Source organism: Bubalus kerabau, chromosome X, assembly GCF_029407905.1.
Source record: "Bubalus kerabau isolate K-KA32 ecotype Philippines breed swamp buffalo chromosome X, PCC_UOA_SB_1v2, whole genome shotgun sequence".
NCBI lineage: Eukaryota > Metazoa > Chordata > Mammalia > Artiodactyla > Bovidae > Bubalus > Bubalus kerabau.
The window spans coordinates 147,155,903-147,177,746 of record NC_073647.1 but is presented as its reverse complement, the minus strand read 5'-3'; positions in this window follow the sequence as shown (position 1 = coordinate 147,177,746).

Below are 21,844 nucleotides of genomic sequence, written 5' to 3'. Positions count from 1 at the left end.
TATAATGAAGCAGTATGACCTTGGAAACAGCACCTCAGCTACCTGGCCTCAGTTTCTTCATATGAAATTAGAGAAGCCATAGGTTGACCCCATCCATATAGATGGCTTCAGAGGTGAAATTAAGTATTAGCTAAGAAGGTCACTATGGCAAATCAGGCTTTGCACTCACCCATTTACTTTACTTGGACATACTCATGGGTGTTTAGAACATGACATCACAAGGAAAGTTCTCCAGCACTCCACTGACAGCTGGTGAAAACCCACTGATCACCAATGCTTCATGGGCCATAATGGGGTCCCAGAACAAGTTGGCTCTAAAAAAGATTATTCTCTGTGATGCTTGGACTTTCAATAAGAAGAGTTTCTCAGCCCTCTTCTCAGCACCGTTTTCTACAGTTTGCCTGCTCTCTGAATAATCTAGCTCACTAGATTACCCTACCAATTATGCACTATCCCCACAGAATTAAAAATTTTTTATAGCTTTACCATCTATTAGCTGCTAACCTGCATGAACTACGGAATAGCAAAAGTGGTCTCTTACTTGGGTTTGGGGGGCATCAATTCAATTGAAGGTATTCATGCCATATTCATAGGGTGAAAACAACCTATGACTTCTCCAATTTCATAAGAAACTGAGGCCCAGGTAGCTGTCCAAGGTCACACCACTTGAATTCAGTTCTTGATTCCTGGTTGAAGTGCATTTAATTAATAACAGTGGATGTATTCTTGAGTATTTAATAACTTCCAGGCACTTCTAGTGACTATTCTACGTGAATCATGCCATGCAGTCCTCATAGCAGCCCTGTGAAAAGGTTTATAATTAACTCTATTTTATAAATACAGAACCTGAGGCTGTGTAAATGGGATTGGTTTACAGTTCACTGGGAAAAGCTCTATTTTCATCCCCAAGGATGCTGAATATCTGGTTTTTGACTCTTGGCTAAGATAAGGGCAGTGGGATTTGTGATGGGTGTTTTTATGTTTAGGATTTCCCTCTCGGATCAGTTTCTTTACTGATGATTTGCAACTGCCCTAACTGCTTTGATAACCTTGGCAGGGTAAGGACTGAGTCTGGCCCAGTGTCTCCAGGGAAAGGGCCCTGGAGAGCTGGCTTGTGGGAATGACTCTCAGACTCCAGTGCTTGCCCATATATGCTTTCTCTCGCAGCACCATAAAATTTGCCTTTAAACACAAGCGTCATGTGAGTATTTTCTGGGTAGTTCGAGAATATTTTCAGATAGCCAAACCTGGGAAAGCAGTACAGAGGCTTATGGAGACAAGGTGGAAGGTGGCTGAGAACTCATGGCCACCACTTCCAACTGTGAACGCTATAGCCTTCCAAGAGGAAAGCTGACAGAGCAAAGGTGTGCTGTCTGGAAAGGTCTGCACCACACATGAACTTATCTATAGAAGAGAAACACAGAGAACAGACTTGTGATTACCAAGGTGGAGGGAATGATGTGGAAGGGATGGAGCAGGAGTTTAGCATTAGCAGATGCAAACTAGCATGTATAAACAACAAGGTCCTACAGTACAGCATGTCTTGTGATAAACCATAATAGAAAAGAACATATGTATATGTATAATTGAATCACTTTGCTGTACAGTAGAAATGAACACAACATTGCAAATCAACTATACTTTAGTTAAAAAAAAAAAGGAAGATCTGTGCCAGAATAAGGGCACCATTATTGCACTCATATACCCAAAGAGGGTAACTTTATCCAATTCTAGTTAGCTTTTTGCTGTGTGACAAATCATCTTCAAATAGAATGGCTTAAAACAACAACTTATGTCCTATATCTCTTTACTTAGTTCCCAACTCTGCAGGCTGGCAATTGGAGTGTGCCCGGCTAGGCAGTTCTTCTGGTATCAGCTGAGTTCACTCAAGGATCTGCAGTCAATATTGGGTTGGCTAGGACTGGTGATGTAAGATGGCCTGAGCTGGGATGGCTCTCGTCTATCACCTGGAGCCTCTCATTTTCCAGCAGTGCAGCCCTGGCTTGTTCTCAAGCGAGTGGGGCAGTGTTCTAAGACAAAGAGAAAAGAAGTGTCCAGGGCCTCTTAAGCATGGTGGGGTCAGGCAGGTGCATCATCACCTCGCCTGAACTCCACTGGTCAAAGCAAGGCACAAGCTTACCCCAGATTTAAGGGGAGGAGAAATAGGTGTCAACCTATTGATGGGAGGAGCTGAAAAGTCACAGTTCAATCAACATGACAAAGGCAAAGATGGAGAAATGGAACTGATTTTGCAATCAATCTACAATACTCACATAGGCTAGGAATCTATAGTAGGAACTTTGGTCTACATGTAATCTTTCTCTCTACAGAAAATGATGAACTATCCAAATGAAACTGTAAATCAGATCCTCTACCGTACTTTCATCTTATGAGGTAGATTACAGAGTTGACTCTCTGGCTGACCCAGACTTGCTCCCTCTGGCAACCTGTATTACAGCCAATTGAATCAACTGCAAATTCAAATACCACATACAGCACGCAGGAAATAAGCAAATGGAAAACAGAGTTCACGATTTGAAAACTTAATATTTTAATCACAGCATAATATAAAGTGATTTTTTATAGGAGTAAGTGAATTTGGTTTGATCAAACTGGGAAGATTTCAGAAGGCTATGATTACTCAGAAAACTCAGCAAAGGCCAACTCTCTTCCTCACAAAGGACAGTCATATTGCCAGAGGAATCAGCTACAGAAATTAAGCTATCTGGTGAGGACTTTCAAAACTACCAAGGACCATGTAACGAAAACTAAGCAATTGCCACATTTTAATTTGAAAGAAGGCTCCTAAACTAGGAAAGCCATTTGTTTCCCAGTCCACAGTATACTACTTTAGAGGACATTATGAAAGACATTTCAGTTCAAAATGCCAGGTGGACAATATATATATTTATCTCTTCTCCCACTTTAGATTAATTAAAGTGGATAAAAGAATAGAAGCAGACTAAGAACTGGTTCTAACAGAGCTAACAGGAAATCGGATGGATTGGCAGCCAAGAGAGGGCAAGTTTGGGGAGGACTAAGGGCTGAGGGAGAGGCAGGATCTGGAGAAGCAGGGGAGGGGTGCTGGGGCTTTTACTGTGCTTCCTAAACTTCTCATCTCATGACTCACATGGAAAATAACATTATTTTGCCTTACTGGATAAAGAGAGAATGCACAAGGCTGGAGGCCAATGTCCCGGGCCTTTAGTTGCCCTGAAATCACCAGGCAGGCATTGATTTCTCAGCCTCCCTGTGACTCAGTGGTTCTCAGCCCAGGGCAACTGTGCCCCTCAAAACAGAGTTAGCAATGTCTGGAGACATTTGTGACCATCACACCTACGGCAGGCAGGAAGTGGGGATTATTAGCACTGAAAGAGAAGCCAAGATGCTGCTCAACACCTTATAGTCTGCAGGACAGACAGACACCACGACAAAGATCTGTCCCCAAATGTTAATAGTGCCGAGGCTGAGAAGCTCTGTAATGATCTATCAGCAGCCCACCACTGAGTCTTGGTACAGAGGCTGCAAAGCTTAGATACAGTCAGAGGCATCTACAATGGAGGGGGAAATTGATGTGACTGGAAAAAATGGCAAAGTTTGCGACCCACAAGTGCCAGGTACAGAACTGGGTGGCACAAGCCCTGGACAGAACGTTGAAAGAATAGTTAAACATCTCTACATGAAATAATTCAGCCCACCCACACCCTCATGCAGAAGTACCCACAGCCATTATTTCCCAGAACAAGAAACGGGGAGATTTTCCCCTAAAGGAACACAATAAATCATCTGAGAAGATCTAGGGCAGAAGGTGGGGGTTACTGGTGCCCCAGATAAAGATCTCCATATTCAAGCATTTAGACATCCACAGTGAAACAGCCCCCACCCCTACCCCTGCCCCTACCCCCTCAGCCTAGAAGTAAGCCCCACTTCAGAGCCTCCTAGGAGCTGTTTGGTACATCTCTTTGAAGAGTACTGTAGGCCAGTGTTTCTTCAACTAGACAGAGCTTAGGAATCGCCTGGGCACCTTGTTAAAATGCAGATTCAGGAGGTCTGAGGTGGGGCCTGAGATTCTGCGTCTCTAAGGAGCCCCAGGGAATGCTCCTGTTCCTATTGTGGAGGTCGTTCTTTGAATAATAAGGATTTGAAGAGGTTGGCAAACAACTGCTAGGCCAAATTCAGCCCAAAGCCAGTTGTGTAACATGTTCCATTGGACAAGGTATCTATGGCTGCTCTGGCGACGTAAGCAGAGGCCACTGGGCCTGTAGTGTAGCCACTGGAGGTGCTGTTCTGCCAAACTTTCAACAATAGGACCACTGCCCATGAATCCAATTATACCCAAATAACCCGACTAATGTGCCTGGATCACAATTCCTGTAAAAGGCCAGGTAGCCAATATTTTTGGCTTTGGGTGCTCAACCATGGTTGCTGTTAGCATTCCCTTCCAACGGGCAACAACCTCGAAGTGAGATTGAGTTCATCAGTGTAGACAGGTTTCAATAGATCCAAGAATTCACACTACATGTCTTCTGTATTCATTTAACATTTTTAAAAAAAGGTATTATACATGAGTCCAATATAAAAAATAGTATATGAAACTGTTACATATTTTACAACAATATTATATTTCTCTAGCATAGAGAAACAGACTGGGATTAATTTAAAATACTTTCTTCTTCTGGCATATTTTAATTTGTGTCTTGCGTACAGGAAACATCACAGAAATAAAACGCAACCCAATGGAGATTACATTAAAGTGCTTATAGCTTTGACAAAGCATCAAACAAAACCGTTTCCTGTCCTCACAGAATTTTGAGTCTGTAGAACTTTCCTTGTCAAGCAAATATTGTAAGATCCTAAAACATCAGTTTGTGCGTGGTAAAAAGTCTATTATGAAAAAGTCCACATCCATTATCTTAGTTAGAAAATTTAATAGCAGTTGCTTTCTATATATATTGACTAAGGAGAAAGTAATTAATTTGCATGCATCAACCTACCTTTTTATGAACACAGACTCAGGTTGGTAAAAAGAGAAGTAAAATAATCTGGGAATTTACTATTTGAGAACATAAAGTGTATTACTGATGAGCCAAAATAACAAGAAAATTGGGAAAATTTCACTGTGACATGTTTATTTTCAAACTGCTTTTAGTTAAGTGGCAATTTCTGTTTCAAAATACATTACAATAGCAATTTTTCTTCATAATGCACTAAAATTATGCTAAAAATCCTGTTATCCTTGAGAACGACTAATAAACACAAGCAAAATGTGTCATTTTTTTCAAGCTCAAGAAATGCTTTTTTCATGTGGTAAGGCCCACATATAAGGGCAGAAGCTATGGTTTGAACAAAGAATTAGGTGAAGAACAAATTATCACGTGCTAATTTACTGGTCCTGGGCAGCCTTCACTGACTTGATTAATTTCAGACATCATCTGACAATTAATAAAGGGCATATTTTGAAATGTGCGTTAGGAAAGAATATGTTATGACTAAATTCAGTTCCTTGGGAAAAGTTTACACAACTCGAATTACACATTGCTGCTGCTCAGACACTCAGCTGTGACTCTGTACGACCTCCTAGACTGTAGTCTGCCAGGCTCCTCTGTCCATGGGATTCTCCAGGTAAGAATATTGGAGTGGGTTGCCAGTGCCCTCCTCCAAGGGATCTTTCCTACCCAGGAATTAAACCTACCTCTCTTGTCTCTTGCATTGGCAGGAGGAATCTTTACCACTTAGTACCACCTAGGAGAACTACACATTATCAGGCTGGAAAGATAAAATTAGTGAAAGCAAGGCTCCTGCCCAGCCTGAAAATTGTTTAAAATAGATCTTTGTTGTCTCTTCCTGTTTACCTGGGAGAAATGAAGGTAGGGTTTTGCCTGAGAGAACTTGGAGAGGGAAGGCAACACAGGGCTTTACTTTGAAGGCAAGACATGCAGATTCTTCCTTCTCTTTGTTGGCTGAACCTACCTGTGGCAATTCACGCACCCATTAGTTATTTCCATCTCTCACACCATGAGATGATGGAAGCTATACCAAGATTCACTGCTGCTGCTGCTAAATCACTTCAGTCATGTCCGACTCTATGAGACCCCATAGACGGCAGCCCACCACAGGCTCCCCCATCCCTGGGATTCTCCAGGCAAGAACACTGGAGTGGGTTTGCCATTTCCTTCTCCAATGCATGAAAGTGAAAAGTGAAAGTGAAGACGCTCAGTTGTGTCTGACTCTTAGCGACCCCATGGACTGCAGCCCACCAGGCTCCTCCATCCATGGGATTTTCCAGGCAAGAGTATTGGAGTGGGGTGCCATTGCTTTCTCTGACCAGGATTCAGTCCTCTTCCTTAAACAACTCATCTCCCACAGAGGTTCAACTTTGCTCTTAAAGGAAATGAACTCGGATGTAGACAGATGGGGTTTACATAAATCCAAGCCAACACTGTGGGACTCCAGTTGCCCTTGTGGCTAGAAGGGCCTTGGCCTGGCTTCCATGTAATCGCAGAGGCCCAGTCCCCAAACTGTAGGCTCCTAGAACAGGGTTAGGTGGGATCTCTCCCTGAGCATATGATTACTATACCCCGAAAGTAACCCCTCTGAAGAGGCTTGGGCCTTGTTCTCACTACAACAGACCATGTCTTGGTAACCATCCTCCGATCCATGAGCCACTAAAGGCTGAGTGTTTACTCCTGTTGCTTTTCCAACCTAGATACGGTACTATGAACAGCCCGAAGCCTTACCAGCTCCAGGCTCCCTCTATCCACTGGGCACCCTGTTACATTTGGTTCTCAGTGCTGCAGTCTGTCGGCTGGGGTGGGCACCCTGTTACATTTGGTTCTCAGTGCTGCAGTCTGTTGGCTGGGGTCACACTCATCTGATAGAGGCATTCTGGGGGACAACTATATTTGCTTCCAGAGCCAAGGTTACATCTACCTCCTCTGAGTCACCCCATTCAGAATGGTGGCATCCAATTCTGCTTGCTTTTCAAACTCCAGGCTGCCCTAAACTTGCTACCATTAACTAGCACTCTGGTAGTAAAATATTGACTGTGACCCACAGTTCAAAATAAACATTGCCTAGGAACGCATTTCACATATGCATATCTAAAACATTTATATCATATTTCATCAAATCTTAGGTGTCATTGATTCTGAGACCCACCTTGATTTGAGATGTCAAAACACAAAAAATGAGCAACTTAACAGTAACAAAGTATGAAAACTAAAATTTTGTGAAACAATATTCACACCACTACATATAAGGCACTCTGATTGTTTTCTGTCCTAATTCTGCTTGTGACAAGCTATACGGACTGATTTACCAGCTGCATGATCTAAAGTTGTAACTGGAAAACAGAGAAGGTACCTTACATGCTTACAGACAGGCACAGGCTTCCCATCACACTTCTGATGAACTCCCAACTCAAACCATTGTCTACAGGGCCTGCCTCTGGCATCTCTCAACCTTGCCCCACCACCTCTGTGCCTGCCCATGAGGTTCCTTGGAGGAGGAAATGGCAACCCACTCCAATAGTCTTGCTGGGAAAATCCCATGGACAGAGGAGCCCAGTGGGCTACAGTCCATGGGCTTGCAAAGAGTCGGCCACAACTTAGCGACTAAACAACATGAGGCTCCTGCCAGGCTGTTCTTAAAGTCCCCTAACCACACCAAGCACCTTTGCCCACCTCATGTAGTCCTCTCTTGAAATGCCCTTCTTGATTTATCCCTATGACTGGCTCACTTCTTGTATCATCTCTGAGGTCAGCTCCTAGTCCCCTGACACCCTTCTGTCTCTTTATATCATGGCACTTCATTTCAATGTCAGGAGATAATTCATGGGTTTCTGCATGTCGTAGGCACTAAGAGCTTTATCCCCAGATGCTGGAATAGTAATCACCTTTGGAAACATCATGAGGAGCACCTCTCTTGGAAGGGATACAGATGAGCAGGTGTGCCAGCAGTTCTGAGTTGGGATTTTCCCAAGATGGGTGTTTGCAAACTGTGATGTAATCCCACTGTGCGCCCAGGATCAATTCAAGGCCCCTGCACATCACCCACTGCAACTTAGGGGCAAAGGAACCAAGGGAAACATGTGCCATCAGGAATGGCTGCCTGATGCATTCGGGCTGACTGTTTGTGTACAGATTAGATTTACGCCGGTGTAGAGGGCCAGCCTGGCAGCTCCACTGCGGCTGAAGGGCTCCTTCCAATTGTTTACAGCATTAACCACATCTGTACTTGTCCCGTCCTCTGCTTATCACCAGACTCCCACAACTAGATCGTAAGCCTCTGGAGGACAGGGATCAGGTGATAACAGAGTCATTATTAATATAAATGTACACTTCTATCCACAAGGTTTATAATTCACAAATTATACAGTTCACTTCTTTGCCCAGATAGGCCCTGTTATGGAAACTCCTAGCCACCTTATAAGTGGTCTAAAAGGTCTCATTTTACAAACATGTGTTCTCTAGAACATATGTCGCTTGACATATTTATTAGCTCAAAGTCTTGCTTGAGGTAATAAATGCTGACAGTTGAGATGCTTATAGTTAAAGCATCAAAACAATAAACTCCATTAACTAGAGTTGGTGAATAAATGTGGCTTAGCCATGGTTTGGGAATATTTTTGATAATTAAAAATTTTTATTTTCCTGCCTTAAAAAGTATATATAGAGAAGTGAATCTTGTTTGATAACTGAGTGTCTCATGCATCCTCAGGGTCTTTGTCATGAATATTAAACATGATTACATTGTATAGAAAGAGGTTCTCTGTTGGTACTTAGTCTGGAAATTAAGATTTTTAATAAACTCCTAATAAGGGTTTTTTCCAATGTTTTTTCTTTCCAGGTACTATTCAATTAGCTACACTTCTATTTTCCTTGTTTTCTAGCTAATCAGGGTTTCAAAGGATGGCTTTTAAAAGCCTTCTAAATGAAATACACAGCAGCATCACATGGTAAATCATATCATTTAGAAAACATACTGCTGGTTATCCCCTAACAGTATAAAACATTGGTGGAATTAATTCCTAACTGCTGTGTAGATGACACTACCTATCTGGGGTCCTGGTTTAATTTTCAAAAGCGGAACGTCTGTTTCTCAGTGGATCTATTTACATTTATGCCATGCCAAGCAAAATATAAGAATAAAGTCTGAAGTTTTCCTCAAGGCAGAAACACTGATTTGGTCCTGTGTTTTACTACAAGCACCTGCTGGGGGTGCTTTGCATTCTGGGAGGATGGAGATGCAGGCGCATTATCACTGCCTTGAGTTGTGGGAAAGCAGCAGATGATGGGAAAGTTCAGCCTGGGGAGCCGGGAAACTTGAGGTACAATTCTCAATTGCTCCTACCTTGCTGCATGGCCTTGAAGAAATCCCCTATCCTCTTTTTGCCTCATTTCCCTCATTTGGAAAATGCGAACAGTACCTGGCTGTGTGAATTAACTAATCAATCATTTTAAATGGCTAAGATAAAAGTGCTTTAGACTCGCAAGCCATTTTATAGGTTGTAACTGCAATCTTCCAAACACTCCATATGTGCGACTCTATTAAGCTAAAAAAAACACCAGCGGTTTCACAGCAAATTATACTAAATGCTTTATAAATTCCAGAGGCAAATGCTGATAAAGGTTCTATAAACAGTGTTTACAATGACAGCCAGGCACAGAACTGTAAAATAACATTATGTGGCAAGCATTCAGAAATAGGATTATTACTGAAATAATCCTCAGTTCCTAAACAACAGAGGAAAAGAAATCCACCATGGTGAAACTTCCAGAACTTCAGATCATCTTCCATTGACATCTGAATGGAAGATAACTGCCAGGAGAGTGGCCAATAGATTTTCTTTGTTCAGTGATAAAAATAGGCACCAGCGGGCGAGGAATACACTGAAAATAGAGACACTAGAAGCCCTTAGGTTTTACATTTCGCCCAAGTCTCTCCAAATGATCAATTCTCCAATCAACGCATTTTTACAGCACTGATCTCATTTCTTCTTGCCGGATCCCTGAGGAAATTTCAGGTTTGACTTTTGGCTGCTATTCCCAAGCCTGTCCTCTGCCCACTAAATGTGGGGACAGCTTGCCTCAAGCATTATTTAGCCAGACCCAGAAGGGCTGCTGAAAAGCTACTTGGGGGCAGCTCAGCCTGCAGACAGAAACTCCCTTCCCACCAGGAGTGTCCAGCACCAGAAGGCAGTGGTTCTCAAACTTGGCTGCACAAAAAATCAGTGGTAGTCCAGGCCCTAAACCATACTAATTACAGCAGAATCCCTAGGGGTGGGTCCGGGCATCAGTATTTTTTTTAAAACTCTCAACACTATCACAAATGCACAGCCATGTCTGAGAATGGGTGCTGTAAGGTACTCCCAAATGAATAATGAATGAAGACAGTGCAGAATACCTCTTTTCCATTGCTGCCTTGTTGCCTACATCAAGGGTCCACAAACTTTGTTTGTAAAAGGCCAGAGAGTAAATACTTTTGGCTTTGCAGGGCCTTCTGTTGCAACCAGTCAATTCTGCATTTGCCACACAAAAAACAGCCTTAGATAATATGTAAATAGTTCCAGGGCCAGACTGGGCACTTGAGACCTACTCTGCTGACCCCTGATCTAGACTGTGCTCAATTATCTGTCTCTTAGTGCTAGTATGTTAAATACATCATAAAACACACAAATGAAAATTTTCAATGGACAGGATAAATATATGGTTAATTGTGTGTTTGATTATTAATAGTACAGAATGCACTCCTGCGGAACCATTCCTGTTAATATTTTTTACAGAGAGCAATTTGTTTTAATATGCTTAATTAATTTTGAAAATCTTGGTGTCTCACACTATGATACAGCAATCTGAAGGTCTGGCTTGAAGTTCATTGCTAAACTGGGATCAGTGGCTCTCAGAGTGAAAGAAAAAATTCACAGGGATCAGAGGACCCAAATGTTGACTGGCTGAGTTTTCCAACTCATACATCTCAGTTTGCAGCCCACACCCACTGACTAGGCAATCATTTTTGCTGAACCTCTGACAGAAAATGTCCATCTTCCATGGCAATAATCAGTTGTCCCGGAACCTAATGGGAACATGTCAATTTTCACATTTTTAATACATGAGTTCAGAGTCCACTAAAACCTTAACTCTGGAAGCTTTTGAAGTAGGTTAGAAAACTCTGTTTCCAAGAATTTTAAGCATTCAGCTATGAGTAATGATAGAAAAAATTATCATTTTCAGCAACAATATATTCACCTAAGAATATATAACAATGGAAATACAAACATCCATTTGCAAAATGGTCTAAAAGCTTAAAACATGTTTTTCTTGAAAAGCAGTTAACTACTTCTTCAGTGTTTGAATTTTTATTTTGAAATAATAAAGTATGTTTATGTCTCAAAGTCTATTAGCATACAATTAACACCCTCTTGTCACATTTGAAAATAATTTTTGTAAGATATAAAGAACATTTTAAATCTTGACAACACCTTTAGGAAGTGTTTTGCCATGAGATAAGGAGTAAGCCTTCGTATACATCAAGATTTTCATGGCCGTGTCTCATCTCATCACCAAGGACGGTAGTGTCTACTATTTGAAGGTATGTTTTAATTAAACTAGGCATAGTACTGACGTCCTACAGGATGTAACCAACAGCATGCTGGAAAACACTAAGAGCCAAAAAAAAAAAAAAAAAGAGAGAGAGAGAAAGGAGCAGGAGTACAGCTGACAACTCCTCCATGTTCTAAAACTTTCACACTTCCCTCTAAACACATGGTCGCATGTGATATGCGGTCACATGCTACACACCAAAATAAGCATTCCAGCATCAGTCTGTACACTGTATGGTACAAAAGTTTCATCTTGAGGGACAGAAAGCAAAGCTTCGCACCTGGATTCACATGTTGCACCCACTGGTACTTTGGAGCCCAGCGCGCCAGAAGGCAGAGTGAAAGGGCTTGGTAAGGATGGGCAGCCCACAGAAAGTGCGCCAGCACCCGCTGTTCTCTGCCCGTGCATACCAACCAGAAAGCTTCTCAGCCTCTAGGACTCTAAGGCACCCACTACAGCAGTCAGTCAGGAAAGCCAGTTCTCATTTGGCCTCCATTCTAACAAGGCAGTTTATGCTTTGCAAATGTCAACACCTGGTAACTAACCAGAGTCATCGCATCCTCATCCCAAATAACTCAGACTTTTCCAGAAAAGATGGGCCAAAGAGATCCAGAAAATCATAATTTTTAAGTCATCTGTGATTTCACCTAAACATTCTTGACACTTTCCCCTAGGTTCTTATTAGAACAAAATAGCATAAAGGAAATATGTTTCGTAACAGTGACAAGACAATGTTTAAGTCTTTGCCATTTACTTTCAATCCAATTTATGCAGTCATCAAGGGCCCTAAAATTCAAATGGGTTCTATATTCAGATCTTAAAATGGCAATAGGAAGTTCATTAAATCAGAACTAAAAATTCTTCATTGAATATAAATTTTAACGATTTTAGTAACATTAAAAAATGCTAAACCATGCATGCCATTTACAATGATGATCCCCGTAACTATAAATGATTTCTACTTCCAAATCAGAGTGCGATCACTGCATTCTAGCAGATACATTCCTGACTTTAAACCGACCTTTGTAATGTAAAAAAGAATGCCATAGAACCCTTGAGGATTTTTATGGTTCTCATTGTAACACTGAAAGCAAGCATACCACACAGTGGATTTACCTGGATACCCTTGTGAAGGGGTGCATTTCAGAAGAGGATCTAAAATAATGAGAAGAAAAGGAAAATGTGAAAAAAATCAACAAAACTCATTACACTTGATAAAAAAATAAATACTGTAATCAAGTTTTCAATTGAGTTTAATAAAATCTATTATGCTTATATCAACTGGAAACACACAATGATTGAGAATATTTTTACTTTTCTTTCTCTCCAGAATTTAGATCATCCAATTACCACCTAAGATGTTACTCTTTAAGAAATGTGAAGATGAGCACAAATTATAGCAATTCACTCAGTGTAGATGGGCTACAGACATGTAACATTTGGGATGTATTGCGGTCACTCAGGTTCACCAAGCTTGGCCTTGATATTTGGTTATTGGGGGGAGTGGACATGATAGAGTCTATACCTTCCTAGAAAACTTACTCTCACTACTGTATCAGTTAAGAAAGTTTATACAGGAGTCAAATTTCATATATTTGAATGTATATAAAAGCACCACTGCCTACTAACTGTGTTACCTCAGGTGAGATAATTAAATTCTCTCTGTCAAGTTTTCTCCTTTGTAAATAGGAATGATAATGGTTCCTATCTCTTGAAATCATTGAAAGAATTAAATTTTAAAAAGTCACCCAGTTTACTAAACCTGACTTGTCATTTAAGGTCTGGGCTTTCCTTCAATACCACTTTGTCCCCTGTCAGCCCCTTTAGCTAAGGAGAGCGGTATTTCACCCTCAATTTAAACTGATGATTTAAACCAGATAATTGTAGTGGGAGCTGTCCTGTGCAATATAGGATATTTAGAAGCATCCTTGGTCTCTACTCACTACATGCCACTCCTTTCCAATTTTGTGACAACAAAATCTATATGCAGACACTGCCAAATATTCCCTAAGGGGCAAAAGCACCACCCCACTGAGAACCACGGTATCAAGCTCATATGACAACATTTTGTTTATCGATGCCTATTTCTCGTCCTCATCTGTCCGTCATAAATTTCACCTTAGGCCTTACTCAGTCTTGTAATGTGTCTTGCCTTACTTTACCCTTCAGAATCTGTGTAATTTTAATCCAGGCCTTGCCCATCTTATTCTCAGACACCTACAAATCCTCTAATAATCACGAACTGGTTTTCCCAGGCTGCTTACTGCCTCTTGGTCTTTCCTACGGCCCTTCCCACAAATCCACAAAAATATGAGATGACAGTGGTGGGGTTCAGAATGCACTACCCAAAATAGGGCATCTTGGTATACTGGATATTTTAAGCTGAAAGAATTTGAGAAACAGGAGGTGCAAGAAGGACCCTCTGGCTCCGCCTCCTCCTCCCTCATAAGACCCTCAAGGGAGACATGCCCTCTCCATATCAGAGGAAAGAAACACCCTTATGTCCGAAGACCAAGGGTGGCCTAAAGGAATCTGAACGAAGAGGGGTGGATAAGTTTTCACTAGTTGACTACCCTCAGCTCCCACTCTTCTGTTCTATCCTACTTCTTCACAACTTTCCACTCCTCGGCAAATCTAGCAAAATAGACCCCCTTAACCATTAGGGATATGATCCAAGACCCATAGTCGATGCCTGAAACCTCAGGGAATACAGATCCTTATATATACTACGGTTTTCCCTAGACATGTATACTGATTATAAAGTTTAATTTCTAAGTTCGGCACAGAAAGAAACTAACAATCAGTTCAGCTCAGTTCAGTTCAGTTGCTCAGTCGTGTCTGACTCTTTGCGACCCCATGAATCACAGCACGCCAGGGCTCCCTGTCCATCACCAACTCCTGGAGTTCACTCGGACTCACGTCCATCGAGTCAGTGATGCCATCCAGCCATCTCATCCTCTGTCGTCCCCTTCTCCTCCTGCTCCCAGTCCCTCCCAGCATCAGAGTCTTTTCCAATGACTCAACTCTTCACATGAGGTGGCCAAAGTACTGCAGTTTCAGCTTTAGCAGCATTCCTTCCAAAGAAATCCCAGGGCTGATCTCCTTCAGAATGGACTGGTTGGATCTCCTTGCAGTCCAAGGGACTCTCAAGAGTCTTCTCCAACATCACAGTTCAAAAGCATCAATTCTTTGGCGCTCAGCTTTCTTCACAGTCCAACTCTCACATCCATACATGACCACTGGAAAAACTGTAGTCTTTTTTTTTTTTAAACTTTACAAAATTGTATTAGTTTTGCCAAATATCAAAATGAATCCGCCACAGTAGCCTTGACTAGACGGACCTTTGTTGGCAAAGTAATGTCTCTGCTTTTCAATATGCTATCTAGGTTGGTCATAACTTTCCTTTCAAGGAGTAAGTATCTTTTCATTTCATGGCTGCAGTCACCATCTGCAGTGATTTTGGAGCCCCCAAAAAATAAAGTCTGACACTGTTTCCCCTGTTTCCCCATCTATTTCCCATGAAGTGATGGGACCAGATGCCATGATCTTCATTTTCTGAATGTTAAGCTTTAAGCCAACTTTTCCACTCTCCACTTTCACTTTCATCAAGAGGCTTTTTAGTTCCTCTTCACTTTCTGCCATAAGGGTGTTGTCATCTGCATATCTGAGGTTATTGATATTTCTCCTGGCAATCTTGATTCCAGCTTGTGCTTCTTCCAGCCCAGTGTTTCTCATGATGTAGTCTGCATATAAGTTAAATAAGCTAAACTAACAATAACTAATAATAAAATGGAAAAAATATATACTCTAATAAAAGTAACTTGAATATGCTTTCTCTTTCTCTCAATAATATCTCACTGTACAAAGTGAATGCCTTATTCGTAGTAACCAAGCACTTACACACTGCAAGAAAACTTTTGCAATTTGAAGTGCAACAGGAAAACTAACATAGATTTCTTTTTCCTTCTTCATAATGTAACAGTGAGAAGATGCGTTCTTACCAAAGGTCTGAGCTGAGTATCCAATTCTTTTGCTTTCTTATTGAGTAGAGAACTTTCTTTCACCTTTTCACTTAAAGCACTTCATGGCTTCTCCCTGGCATTTCAGAATCATCAGTATCATTCCTCTGGCACGTTTGGGCCGGGGTTAAGTAAAATCAGGATCACTTGAACACAGCAGTGCAACAGGGCGATAGCTGATAACCTCAGCCCCTAAGTGACTACAGGGTGGGACTCGCTGGACAAATGGACGATTCACACCCAAGGGAATAGAGCTGATGTCGCGAGATTTCATTACAGGAGAATTCATTCCGCTCCTTAGAATGGTGCGTATTCTAAAACTTAACAATTGTTTATTTCTGGAATTTTCCATTTAGTATTTTTGGGCCTCAGCTGACCACAAATAGATGAAACCATGGAAAGCAAAACCGCTGATAAGCGAGGGACAATTATAAAAATGTGTATGTTTAACTGTTTGAGTCTTTTCCTTAGGAAGGCAATCATCATAAGTAAAACATACTAAATAAATGTGTGTGCTTTTCTCTTGTTAATCTGTCTTTTGTCAGGTCCATTTTCAGGGTCCCTTTTAGAGAACCTGGGAGCAAAGAAAGAGAAAGAATTTTTCCTCTTCTACAGTATGAGCCTGTCACTGGAATGCTATCATTTAATTCATATTTGCAGACATGCTGGTGCAAGTAAGTCAATGGATAATTCTTACTACATTCTTTTCAAAACAACAAAATGGAAGATTAACCCAAAAAATCCAAAAGACCCCATTTGCTTGCAATATTAAAATGAAATGGGTTTTGCCGGGTTTCTCTCTGTAAGCAAGTGAAATTCATTTTCAACAGTCTTTAGCCAAATTTCCTGGCAAGCGAAGTCAAAACTTAATCACACAAAAACATTAACTAGTGTATTAGTCACTAGACATAAGATAAATTTATAACTGTTAAGTTGAGAAAGCCATAAACAGAAAAACTACTGAATATCTAAAATATTTTAAGTTGTAACACCATCTAATAAATATGACAGGCAAAATGTTAGCTATAGAAATGGCTGATCCATGATATTTACTCAAATGCCCGCATATTAAGGATTAAGCTTTTTTTCTTCTTTTAAGAATGCACTAATTGTGGTGCATTTGTGTTTCTTTACGCAACCCAGCAGCTGTGGTTCCAAACATGAGCCTTTGAGAAATACATTTAAATGAATATTTATAAACTTTTCTGTAACAAATATATTTAGCAACAGTAGCAGATGCCACTGCTTTCTCAGTGTTAGCTGTGTCACTAATTAGAGTCCCTCTCTAATCACGCTGTCCTGGTCCCAGTCACTTGTCTCTTAACTGGACCACCACCACATTCAGGATACAGACACACAGGCCAAGTTTTTTCAAAAGTCTTAAAACATACATAAACCATAAGCACTTAGGACTAACAACCTCAGATCTTCCCAAAGCAACTGTAGGCTCACTTAAAATTGACATTTTTATGTTATGAGCATCCAATGGGATAGTACCTCGAATACCACTGGGTAATTTCTACGTATTCTTCACCGCCTGTTTGCTCAGTATACAGTCCACAGACCACCAGGCCACTGCACAGAATCCTCAGTCTCACTCCCAAAACCGATTTGGAAGCTCTAGGAGGAAGAGTCTGGAAGTGCATGTTTTTAGCAAGATCTATCTCTAGATGACCTAAAGTTTGCAAGCCACAGCTTAAGATAATTTAGGCCCACGTTCTCCAGTAAGCGGACTTGATAACTCCAAGTTGGTTTTAATGCCTATCTTTTGTATGTTCAAGCCCCCCAGAGTTCTTTTATCACTGCCTTATTACCTCTGGTAGAACTGATTCAGGTATTTACTCTCTCTTCACTCTAAACTTCTTAAACAGATTATCTGAGATTTACAGACAATTCATTTACTGGGAAGGGGCCACTTCTCTGGTAAAAAAAAAAAAAAAAAAAGAGCATAGCTACATTCCAAGAAAACTATTTCTAAAACCGGCAGTGGACTAGATTTGACTCGCAAGCCCTAGTTTGTCAACTCTTGCTGTAACCTCCTCAGTGGAGGCTACCTATCTCCTATTCTAGCCTATCTCATGGCGCCATTTCTTAAATTATAAATCCTGTTATCTTACTACCCAACCTCAGACTTCTGTTTACTATTTCTGAAATTGTTCTTTCAAAGGTCATCAATGACCACCAAACTGCCTGATTGTATCACCTCTTCCAGTCTTCATTTTCTCAAATTTGAAACTTGCATCTCCTTCCCTGATGTCCAGCTCTACTGTCCTTCTGATTTTTAAATATTAATTCTCAGTCTCCTCTTGGCTCCTCTTTCTCTATCTCACCCCAAAATGTAAGGATTTTCTAGACTTAGTCATTCCCTCTTTTTCAGGGAAAAGGGAAAGACTAAGCCTGGATGACCTCATGCATCATTCACTCATCATTCCCCTGGAGAGTCTTCTCTGAAATCCCCTGCCAAGGCTCTGGGCATCCTCTTTTTGTCTTCCTATTGCACCATGGATGCATATTAAATTATTACTGTTGGTTTCTTGATCTGCTATTCCACTGTGTAGTAAAAGCAGAGATGGTATCAGTTTGCAGAGAAAGACCACCATAAGAAAATATTCAGTCTCTTAAAAGAGGTAATGTATAATTGCAGGGTATCTGTGATTAGGATGATAAAAATCAAGAATTTCAGGTTGCTGTTTTCCAAAAAGGGGAAAGGAAGGCCATCTAGTTTCTAGTAATAAAAAGTTTAATTATATAAGTCCTTTGTATGAAAAAAAACTGAAAAAAGTGCAAACAAAAGCATCATCTTAAATCTACAAGAACCAGAAACTGTAAAAAGCAATGGAGCAAATTTGGAAAAGAAACAAATAGAAATTTTATAAATAGTAATAGAAAAACTCAATGAACAGGTTTAAAAGAAGACCACACAGAGTTGACAAAAGAATTAGTGAACTGGAAGATAGATTTGAAGAAATTATCCAGAATGTAGCACAGAGAAACAACATGCTGGCAAACACAAAAGAAAGAGGGGAAAAAAAAGAAAAAGGGCAAAATACAGAGGACCTAACCTTCATTTGCTACTGAGTACTGAGCTGAAACAATACACAAAGAATTATCAGAGAATATGTTAGTCTGATAAAACGTAATAGTCCACAGTTTTAAGACATCCCCCAAAATTAACAAAGAGGATAAAATAAATCAAATGCACATCTACAAATGGATATATTCTAAAAAGGAAACAACAAAAGAGACTGTCTTCAAAACAATCATATTTAGACTTAGAGTTGACTTGTCAACAACAATGGAAGTTCCAAGACAGTAGAATAATACCTCTAGTGAATTGAGAAAAATAATGCCCACTTGGAATAATAAAACCAACAAAAATATTTTTTAAGCATAAAAACAATATAAATACACTTTCAGAAAATTAAAATAGATTAGCACCAACAGAACCACACTAAATGAAACTCTATAGTATGTACTTCAATCAGGTAAAAACAGAGAAAAATATGCCAGAGGAAATTTCTAAGATACAGGGAAGAAAGAAAAACATATAAAGTAGCAAATATTTGGGTTTAAGTAAACAATCACTAACTGCATCGAGTAAAATTCATCTTGTGGGATAAATTAAAATGCAGAACAACAACAACCATGTATACGTTTATAACTGAGGGAGCAAGCAAATGGAGTTTCAATATTTTTTTGTTTTGTGGGAAGATTATTAAAGAGTTAACTTTAGACTTTGATAGCTAACAAGTCATGTTTTATTTTCTACAGTAATCACTAAAAGGATAGAAACCTGCCAAACCAACTGGTCCTGAAAATGAATGCCATTGGAGTGTCACATCCATGCCCAGCCATCATGACAGTGGATATACAGAAAGATAGGAAGGAAAAAAAAATCATTATGGGCCCTTCCTTGGTAGGCTCAGATTCTTCCCCATCCAAAAATATATATATATATGTAAGGCAAGAAAAAATGGACAAGGAGCATGGAATCATTGAGACAAATACAAAGCATAGAATAAGATGGTAGATTTAAATCTATACATATAAATATCTTCTCTATGTAAATATTTTAATATAAATACTTACATTAAATATAAATGAAAGCAATACTCACATTAAAATAAGATTAAATATTTTTAAATTTCAACCTTATGCTGCTTGTAAGAAACATAAAATTTAAGATAACAGAAAAAAGTTATAAAATTTAACATAATAGAAAAAAGTTAAAGGATAAATAAAGTATAGGGAAATCAACAGAGGAACATCTACCCATCAGCAGAAATAGAGTGGAAAATCTCAACTATTGATCTCTTTTCCTGCTGGGCAGATAAAGATTTCTAGTAATATTATTGTATGCTACTAGTGAAGTTGAAAATAGTTATCCACTATGACCAACTTCTTAAATTACGTCAACCTAGCTGCATTAGCTTGCAGACAATATTGCTTCTATAAGGAGTCCTTCCTTTGCTCCACATGAATGCTATTTTATGCTGAATATACTTCAAGAAAAACTTGATTTCATTTAATGACAATGATATTTATTCACTGAAGGCAAAGGAGGAAACTGGGCTGGTGATGGTTTCTGAATTTTAACATTCTTCCTTCATTTTTACTGAGGGGATTACCTAGGACTAAGACCAGTAAGACTTGTGCTGACATTGTTTAGCTCATTAGGCTGAGAAGGCATTGCTCTGAACACAAATGAGCAGAATCCAATCTGTGGAGACCAGTTAGGTTTGCTTCTACACAAGCACAGATGTCCTTTCTGATCCAATCAGCAACTCTTACACCAAGGGGATCAGCAAGACTGTCAACAGAACAGAGAAAATCTGGAACACCAGACACAATACAAGGATGTCCTGCCTGAAGGCTGCTCCAAGGCTTCATATAAGGACAGCATGTTTTGTGCACTGGAATAGTACTATAAGTGATTTGCTTCTAAAATAAATATGCTCAGATATCAGACTTTTGTATCTGCATGCCCCATTCCTTGATTCATTCAATAAATATTGACTAGGAGCTAGGTATACAATGGTTAGTTAGCTAGAAGGTGGTCTCTACTATCACAGTGTACATAAGCTTAGCAAGTGATCAAATCAGCCTAATTTTATATACGAATTTCTCACCTCAAAAACTAATTTGGTGGTGGTGATTTAGCTAAGTTGTGTCCAATTTTTGCAACCCCATGGACTGTAGCCCCCCAGGCTCCTCTGTCCATGGGATTTCTCAGGCAAGAATACTGGAGTGGGTTGCCATTTCCTTCTCCAGGAGATCTTCCCAACCCAGGAATCGAACCCAGGTCTTCTGCATTGCAGGAAGATTCTTTACCAACTGAGCTATGAGGAAAGCTTTAAAAAAAAAAAAACTAATTTAATTACTGCTAAGTAGTGACAAAGTTTCAAAGTTTTAAAGTAAATTTGGTGCCACGTTTCTAAGTAAACATTAGTCCTCAAGAACTTACAGGCCTTATTTCTTGATCATTTTCCATCAATGGTTTAAACTTTAATTGCTAAGCAGGGAGAGTGACTTTCTAGGTGTCTCTTAGAGATAACTTCATATAAATGAAGTTTCCAGAATCCACTGGCAGCACATAGAGGCAAAACAACACAGAAGCTCTAACAGAACTTGGCTCTGAGCATGAAAGGTCCCCTAGAGGAGAGGCTGGTGAACTACGACACATAGGGGAACTCTCACAGCCACCTGGATTTTGTAAATAAAAGTTTGATTTGAACACAGCCATGCTCATTGGTTTGTATATTGTATATAGCAGCTGCCATGCTATGATGGCAGAGTTGATCAGTTGCAACAGTGATCCCATTTCCTGCAAAAGAAAACATGTTTACTATGTGATCCTTTACAGCAAAAGCTTGCTGTACAGGGAATCCAGAGAGGGACTTTCTCAGTCATATAGAAAATGGTTTCAGCCTCCATGCACAGACAACTGTTGAACAGCCAGAGAGAAAGACCCTTTCAGCAGCTGGTGCATGCCAAGATGGCTCCCTGGAATTAGCTATACCGTTTTTTGATAAAGACTTTTATTAAAACAAAGCATATATCATCATATAATTAAACCATCTGAACACTTGCCCTTAACAAATGCCAAAATGGCTGCTGGGCCGCCTTCACTGCTTTGGTGAACCAGGATCAGGGTCCCGCTCAGAAAAGTGCACGTTGTTCCCAACTTTCCTAGAGAGCATGCTGCCTTCCTGTGAAAGCCTGCTT